The sequence below is a fragment of the Onychostruthus taczanowskii genome, unplaced genomic scaffold (assembly GCF_017590055.1).
Source record: "Onychostruthus taczanowskii isolate IOZ18803 unplaced genomic scaffold, ASM1759005v1 scaffold6, whole genome shotgun sequence".
NCBI classification, from domain to species: Eukaryota; Metazoa; Chordata; class Aves; order Passeriformes; family Passeridae; genus Onychostruthus; species Onychostruthus taczanowskii.
Genome location: NW_024503679.1, coordinates 2,240,376 through 2,248,444, shown reverse-complemented (window position 1 = coordinate 2,248,444; position 8,069 = coordinate 2,240,376). Strand labels below are relative to the sequence as shown.

The window sequence follows — 8,069 nt, the reverse complement described above, 5'->3', positions numbered from 1 at the left end:
GCTGGTGATCGATCTTAAGATGGAACTCGATTACCTCAGTGGTCTTTTCCAACCTAATGGATTCCGGGACTTGTGAGCGCTAGGCACGACGCGCTCCGCGGGCGGTCGCGGTTGCTCTCCACACCTGCGGGCCGCGCCCTCGCCTTTCGGCCGCCCAGCTCCCGGGGCTCAGCTGGGCGCGCGCGGCGCGCTGGGCGCGCGCGGCCCCGCGCGCTGCCTGAGGGGCGCCTCGTGCCCCCGCTGGTGGTGTGCCTGTCCTGCCCTGCCCTGCCTGAGGGGTCTTTCCCCTCCTCGAGGGGCTGCTCCGGCTTCCTTTCTCCTCCTCCTTCCCCCGAGGAGCTGCCGTGCCCTGGCCGCCGCGGTGCCGGGCGGGCAGAGCGAGAACGACGCTACCTCAGCGCCTGGGTGAGGGCTGCGGCCGGCGGAGGTGCTTCTCCCTCAGGCCCAGGTGAGGGGGAGCTCCGAGCCCTCAGGTGAGGCGGGCTCTGCTCCCGCCGGTCTCCGGGCGCGGGGCGGGAGCCGCGGGTCCCCCAGAGCGGGCCGGGCCGGGCGGAGGGCGGTGGAGCGGCCCGGAGTGATGACGCGCTTCCTGCCCTCCCCGCCGGGGGTCTGCGCCTGGAGTCCGCAGCGGCGGCGGCTGCGGGCGGCGGCGGTGGAGCCGGCGGGAGCGGGCAAGAGGCGAGCGGGGGGAAGGAAGGAAGCGAGAGAGCGGCGGGGCTTAGGCGCTCCGCAATGCCACAGTAACAGCGTTCCCGGTAGGAGCCCGCGAGGACCCTCGTCCTGCCCCGCCGTTGCACATTGCATAGAGCGTGTGGTCTGTGCGGAGCCGCCGAGAGGGGGAAGACTCGGCGCGGGGCTGAGCGGCGGGAGCGCGGAGCCGCTCGGCTGCCGCGGGGTTCTCGATGCGGGCTGCCTCCGAGCGGCAGCAGCCGCCGCTCCCCGCTTCGCCCCTGCAGGCTCGCCCGCGGGCAGCGCTGCCTGCCCAACAAGTTGCTGGTTACAGGGAGGACAGCAACAGCCCGGCCCAGTGCCGTGCGGGCTGAGCCCCGGGAAGGGGAGAGCGGCCTCGGCTCACCTATCGTTCGTCAGGAGCCGGGCCGGGATGAGAGGGAAACAGCGGTCTTTTAGGATTTCCCTGAGCCGTGTATGGCTGGAATAGGAGGCAGGTGCTGGGTCGGCCGGCCCCTCGCATCATGCCTGGGGAGCGTGGCGTGGCCGGGTCGGAGCCGTGTTTGCCCGGGGAACGGAGATGTTCGCTGTTGGGCGCTATTGGCGACCTGATGTAGAAAAAACCTTTTGGCAATACGTGGTGAAGTGACGACCTCCCAAGGACGATCCTGCCGCGTCTGCATATGCGTGGATGTGTATCTATCTGAGTCTCTGTCCGCATCTTCCCACGAGAGCGGCGGAGCGGCTGGCGCTGGAAGCGGGGCGCGGGGCGGTCCCGTAGGGCCATCCCGGAGGGAAGGGAAGGGAAGGACGCGGCGTGCGCAGCGCAGACCAGGATGGGTGGGCGGCTGCTCCGCAGCCTCGCTGCTCTCCGGGCCGGCCTGGGGCGTGCGGGGCTCCAGCGTTCCGGGCTACCTGCCCCGGTGAGGCTTCGTGTCCAGGGCTAGGCAAGCGCAAAACCTCCTTTAGTGCGAGGCGGCGTTGTGTGCGTGCAGCGGGGCTGTCCGCGTCCCGCCTGGGGTTCTCCTGTGTCCCGATCCCTCTGTTTCTCCCATGCCCTCCTAGCCGATAGCTGTCCCTGCGTGCAGCCTTGCCTTCGGGTGTCTGGAGAGCCCCGGCGCGGTGTCACTGCGTGGGAACACCTTACTGAGAGCTGGGGCCTCTGCTGGCTTTATGCTCACCTTCTATAGCGCTTTTGTTCTGCTGACCAGCCATTTCAGATTTTTTGGGCTTTTAAACACACACTTTTTGTGTGTTAAAATGCTGCTATGAGGTGTAGTTAGAAAGGTTGTGGGAATGCTCATTGATTGAAAAAACCTCTTGTCAGATTAAACAATTGTCCGCTTCCCTCCAAATATTTTTAAAGTCTTATTTTGTAGACCTGTATTGTGGAGCAAAGTTTGGGCCATATTAAATTTCAAGGCAGTTCTGGGTTTGGAAGTATGTTGCTTAGAGACGTTGAGGAGTTCTGCATTCTCAGAAGAGCCCAATGGCCATGGAACAATCTCCCTATGATTTAAAAACAAAGAAGCAACGTATTTCTGAGATTGCTCTTGCTTATGTAAAACATGACTTATTTGTATGTTTATGGAGGTGTGTTTTAAGTAGGAATGCAAGCTGCCACTGTTAATTAAAAATACCTTACAAATTGTAGTATATTAAAGGCTTTCATATCTCTATGGTGTAATGGTCAGCCATGCTTCCAACAGAACAGCTGTTAGACAAGTTAACTGAAAGTTAAGTTGGCTGAGCTACCATTCCTGCTTTAATTTTCATAATGTGACATTTTCCGGGGAGATTCAAGGTTATCACGCAGCTGAGGAGGGAGGGGGAGTGTCTTTTGATTCTTGGAAGTGCATTTCATTTGAGTTTCCTAATGCCTCATTTAACTCACTGGTCACTGCAGAACTATAAAGGGTTAAGTGGAATTCTAGCTTATCTATTAGTGACAAAATTATTGAGCTTATGTAAGATAGGAATACTTGTTTCTGGTTGCCAGTCTAAGTGGGTTAACTATGGCAAACTGGAATAATTCAAGTTCTGAATCTCAGTATAAAATTAGATAAAGTCTACAGACATTTCATATGGGATACCCATTCATTTTACCATTCAGATTACAGGAGTTTATCCTGAATAATTGTCCTGTGTTTTTGGAGTAACATCTGTTGCATGATATCATGTAATGGAATGTGGTACAGCCTAACTTAAGTTGATTTGAAACACTGCCATTGCACTGTAGTAGTGCCTGAGAGGGTGAGAGGTTTTGTGGTGTGTGTGATGGACAGATTGGTTACAAGTAGACAATATTGAGGAAGATTAACTTGCATTTGAACTGCAAAGGATTAAGTAGTTTACTCTGAGCTTGGTTTGTTTTACAGTTTTACTTAGGCTTCTTTCATCATTTGCCAGCTAATACAATGACTGAATTCTACTTATATTAGGAAATCCATCTACAGTTATAAATATAACTATCAGTACAAAACACCACTACAGTAGAATCCCAATCTTATTTTGGAGTGGGAGAAGTGGGCTTGAAGGAACTGTCTAGCTGTGACATAGCTTGAACTGCATGAGTCTTAGAAGTTTTGCTGTGAAAACTTTCATTTGTTTGGTATTGTTTCTACAAAGATTTGACTGCACATAGCAAGTATGTTCTGATGCATTAATATTTGGATTATCACTTTATATGACTACTTATGTGATGTGTATCTATTAAACTTGTGCAAATGCAATCTAGATGGTTTGCAAAAATGGCAGTACTTAATTAGTCACATCTAGACAGGAGTTCAAGCATCTCACCTCCATTCCTTTTTGTGGCATTGTAGTGTTAGATAACTGTTGGGTTATCAGCATTGTATGTTCATGAGATATGAGTAATACCATTTGTTGAAGTATCCCTACAATCCATAATTTTAGCATTATGGTACTAAAAACACCATTTGAGTTGATTCACAGCTGCCAGTCCTGTCTGACCTTTGGAGATTTTGGTAAGCTGCCAAATATGTAGACATCTTGATATTGTTTTTTTTTAATATGAAGAGTTTCTTGCTAAGCAGTGTTTTCCAGATGCTGCCTTTGCACCAGGCCCTAATTAGGTAGGAAGTGTGTGAATTTCTTTACAGACCACTGTACCAGCTTTCAGAAATTCTTTTCTCCTCCCTGCTTTTGAGTCTTTAAAATTTTTGGCAAGTCTGCTTGTGCATGTTTCTACAGACAATACAATGCTGATGCAAATTGAGAACAGCAAGCAAAATGTTGGGTGTTGTTGCACATGGGGGGAGGCTGTCTTAATAATGCAGTGTTGCATTTCATTTGTTTACTTTTGGATTTTAGTGTTTCAGGTGGGACAAATGGAGATGGAAATTGCAGTTTTAGGTAGTCCTGAATGAGAATGCAGGGTTTTGCTTCCAGGGTTCTGCTTTTGACCACATAGGGTTATTAAAATACACAATAAATTGAACTGTAAAAATTTTGGGGCAAAGGAGACGCAAAAGAAAAAGCAGAGAGTTTTTTCAGACTGGTTTATCTTACTACTTCCAGAGGCTACGTTAAGCAAAATAATCTAGGGTTTTGCAACTCAGTGGATGAGATTATGATTGTGGACATCATGCTGCGTCTTAAGCTCTTTTATACTTGATTTTTATTGTTGTGGTTAAACAGTCTATTCCTTTTACAAAAAGAATGCCTTGAAGGTAGCCTGAGCTCCTTAGAAGTGTAAGTGCTGATTCACAGCATGTGGTGCAATCCTGGGTCTGATCAGTGTTCAGAGTGTTGTGCCTTTTGTCTCTGAGTGCAAGAAAGTTCCATCTTTGGAGTGAGGCTGGTATGCTTGAGTATGAGGAGGTGGTAAAGAGTGCTGTGCTTAGTTTTAAGACCAGACTTTTAACTGTGTACAATGAATTTTGTAGTCTTCTGTTCCTGCTAATGCTGCTGAAAACCCATTTCACAGTAGTCAGAGAACCATTTCTCTGGGTGTGCTGTGTGCACACATGCTTATCTTGGAATTGAGTTTGAATTAGCCTGCATACTTGAAGCAATTGTGATAACATTTTGATATTTTCCACTTCCAGTTGCAAGCTGGAATTTCATCCCCAGGGATCCACCCCCTCGATTCTCAAAGCTCCAGCACCTTTTTACTCAAGCATCTTCATAAAGCTAGAAAATGCACTGACTGACTTCACAAGGTGAGGGTGACTATACAGCAGTAAGTCTTGTCTTAAAATATCTTTACAGTATTACTGTGCTGACTTACTTGTAGTCCCTTTACTTGGCAGCTACCAGTTGATTTCCTGCCAAGATGGGCCAGGCTGGCACTTGAAACTGCCTTCCTTTCATTCTCAGTAGGTAGCTCATCTTTCTGTGTTCAGGCAGCAGGAAGAAAGTATGGTCTGAAGTGAATTGTAAATGAACCTTGTGTCTTTCTCTATGGCAACTTTTGTAAGGTTGAGATTTCTTATTTTCGTGAAAAAGTGACAACCCAGGAACAAGCAGCAGACTCTCAGGCTTCTAAATCAGAGTAAATAACAATTGAGTTGATAAAGAATCAATGGTACTACATGGACTGATTACTTTTTTTGAGTTGAATAGCAATTTACATTTGCCAGCTGTGGTAGATTTGTTGCTCTAATATGTTGAAGAGTTTAGTTTTTTGTTGAAGTATTTGGTGTAGTGGTGTGAGAACCTTTTAAACAATCGCGTTGTCTTCAGCTTAAAAAGTCTTCAGTTGTGTAATCCTTTTCTTATTACAGATTGTTTATTTTCATATAATGATCTCTCTTTATCTTTCTTGAGAGTTGATGGCTGTAATGTGGTAAGTAACCCTTTGTCTCAGCAACCTCAAGTCCAGCCTATCCTGTGGTTTGGTTTCAGTCGTGTTCTGTACTAATGGGAAAGTTCTGATTTTTCTGGAATGTGAGATTTAAACTCTGTGTATAGTTGACATAAGTATAAGCATAAAACAGTTCCAAAAATTGCTGGCTTGATTTTGTTCAGCTGGAAACATTAATTAGGCTCAAAGTAATTTACACTGAGTACCTTTTACCTTAGTTCAATTTATATGTGCCAAGTGCTGTGTAGCAGGAAATGGCAAAGTGGCACTTGGCAGACAGAACGGCAGCAGGAAAGACAGATTATCAATGTCTGACAGAAGTGATGGTGCATGTTTAAGAGAAGACTTGTGATAGGAGGAGGAATCTTCTCAGGAATATGATGGTGGTGTAGGACTGATGGGCATAATCCTTAGACCCAATGAATATGTTTAGATACCATGATAATCAAAATTTAGCAACAGGTCTATGAATGACTGTATGAAAAAGTGAAATCAGGAGGTCGAACCTGAATATTTCAGTTTACTGTAGCTTGCAATTTCTGTAATTCCTGTAATTTTTTGTCATTTGTGACTGCAAGATTTTATTAGATGATTTTTTGTTGTGTTATAAGGACATATGTGTTGACAAGGGCATGTCTGAACTCCCTGGGGAAAAGGTTGAGTGGGAGTTATTGCTGCACAGCCAGCATGCAGGGTCAAGCAAAAGGAACCAGTGGTGTCTCCTGGGTCAGAGTATCACTAAAGACACTGGTACAGGGAGGAAGAGATCCATGTCCAGCTTCAGTTGAAAAAAGCAAAGGCTGTGGGAAATGAGATCACTCTGATGTTTAAAGTACTCTTTGGAAACATTATGTGCAACAGCTGAGGATATACAGACCCCAGGCAAGAACCTAAGATGTTGTAGTATGTATCAACTTGAGGAATATTTTGGGTTTTTTAATTAAAAAAAAAAAAAAAGGGACACTATGTTTGAAGTTGTGAGTAGGGTTCAGATAAGCCTGCTTGTTTGCTGCGTTGTCTGTTCAGCTGCACTGTGATACCAATGAGACTTAAAAGCAGCTGGTTGGTGTAGATGTGTGTGTACAGAAGACCAGAAGCTGTGAAGAAAGGGTGGTTAACTTTGCCTTGTGAGCTTGGGCAGACCAGACTACGAATTAAGTACAGAAAACATCCAGATATTGAGGAGGGCTTGCAGGCCATGTAATGAGTTTTTGCTAAGGCCTTTGTATGTAGTGGACCTGGACATGTAAGGGGTCAGTTCAAATGGATCACAGGTGAATGAAAATTTATTCTCTCTGTCCTAGGCAGAGAATGTATTTTTAGAGTTTTCATGTCAGAGCTTTAGCTGACTCTGTAATACCACTCCCAAGGGAATGGCAGGGCTTTGGGGATGAAGAGATGAGGCAGAAAAACACCTTGCTTGTGGTACAAGTGTGTGGTTAAGGTGAGCTGCTTATGCAGCAGTTATGCACTTGGAGGTTGTTCAACACAGGTGAAGGAAGCCTGCAAGCAGGAGGAAGAGTGGATGTGGCCTGAGGAATCAAGCACACCAGTACAGCAGCAACAAAACATCCAGATATTGAGGAGGGGTTGCAGGCCATGTAATGAGTTTTTGCTAAGGCCTTTGTATGTAGTGGACCTGGACATGTAAGGGGTCAGTTCAAATGGATCACAGGTGAATGAAAATTTATTCTCTCTGTCCTAGGCAGAGAATGTATTTTTAGAGTTTTCATGTCAGAGCTTTAGCTGACTCTGTAATACCACTCCCAAGGGAATGGCAGGGCTTTGGGGATGAAGAGATGAGGCAGAAAAACACCTTGCTTGTGGTACAAGTGTGTGGTTAAGGTGAGCTGCATATGCAGCAGTTATGCACTTGGAGGTTGTTCAACACAGGTGAAGGAAGCCTGCAAGCAGGAGGAAGAGTGGATGTGGCCTGAGGAATCAAGCACACCAGTACAGGAGCAACTAGTTGTAAGGTCAGGCCATGAAAGTGGCTCGGTAATGAGTGTGAATAACTGTGTGGGAGCAATGTGTTCATGCCTCAATGCTATTATCATTCCTTTTCAGGGATAAATTGCAGTTTGAAGCATTACAAATGCCATCTGTATATGAGGGTAAAAATCCTCTAGTACTTTAGGTTGAAAACAGAAAAAAACCCCACTGCTTTCCGTGTGGATCTTAGCATAATCAGCCATTGCCTTAACTTCTCTGGGATAATATTGCCAGCCTACCATTTAAGACAACAGTTTAGAAATATTTTTTTTGATCTCACATCCTTATCACTAAAAGATTTGTGAGCACACACACCAAAATATATATATTATTCATAAATTTGCACACATACTACTCAACTATTATTATACACATTACAGAACATACACGAAAATAGTAATTAATAAAAGAGAAGACAAATAGAATGTTTTATTTTTTAACAAAACCCTTTTTTACTTTCATTAAGGAATAATTTAGTGAGAGCTATATGATTGAACATGCCTCTCAAATTCTTTTTAAAATGTTGGTTCATCACTTGTATACAGCCATTTTAAGGGCCAGTTCTGTGTTCAGTTTAGTT

At 46.0% G+C, this 8,069-nt stretch overlaps 1 protein-coding gene across 9 annotated transcripts in view; it reads left to right on the top strand.

The window, feature by feature from the left end:
• The first annotated feature begins 271 nt into the window (after nt 1-271).
• The window catches only part of TLN2 (talin 2), a 146,173-nt gene continuing 138,375 nt past the window's right edge, over nt 272-8,069 (top strand). For 4 of the 9 annotated variants that reach the window (XR_005953697.1, XM_041418354.1, XM_041418343.1 and 1 more), the window contains exon 1: nt 528-755. The gene's annotated coding sequence lies outside the window, so the exon portion shown is untranslated. Of the gene's footprint in view, nt 449-527; nt 756-1,571; nt 1,593-4,739; nt 4,854-8,069 lie in introns of those variants that run through there. The other 5 variants (XM_041418346.1, XM_041418344.1, XM_041418348.1 and 2 more) reach the window with 4 other exon arrangements.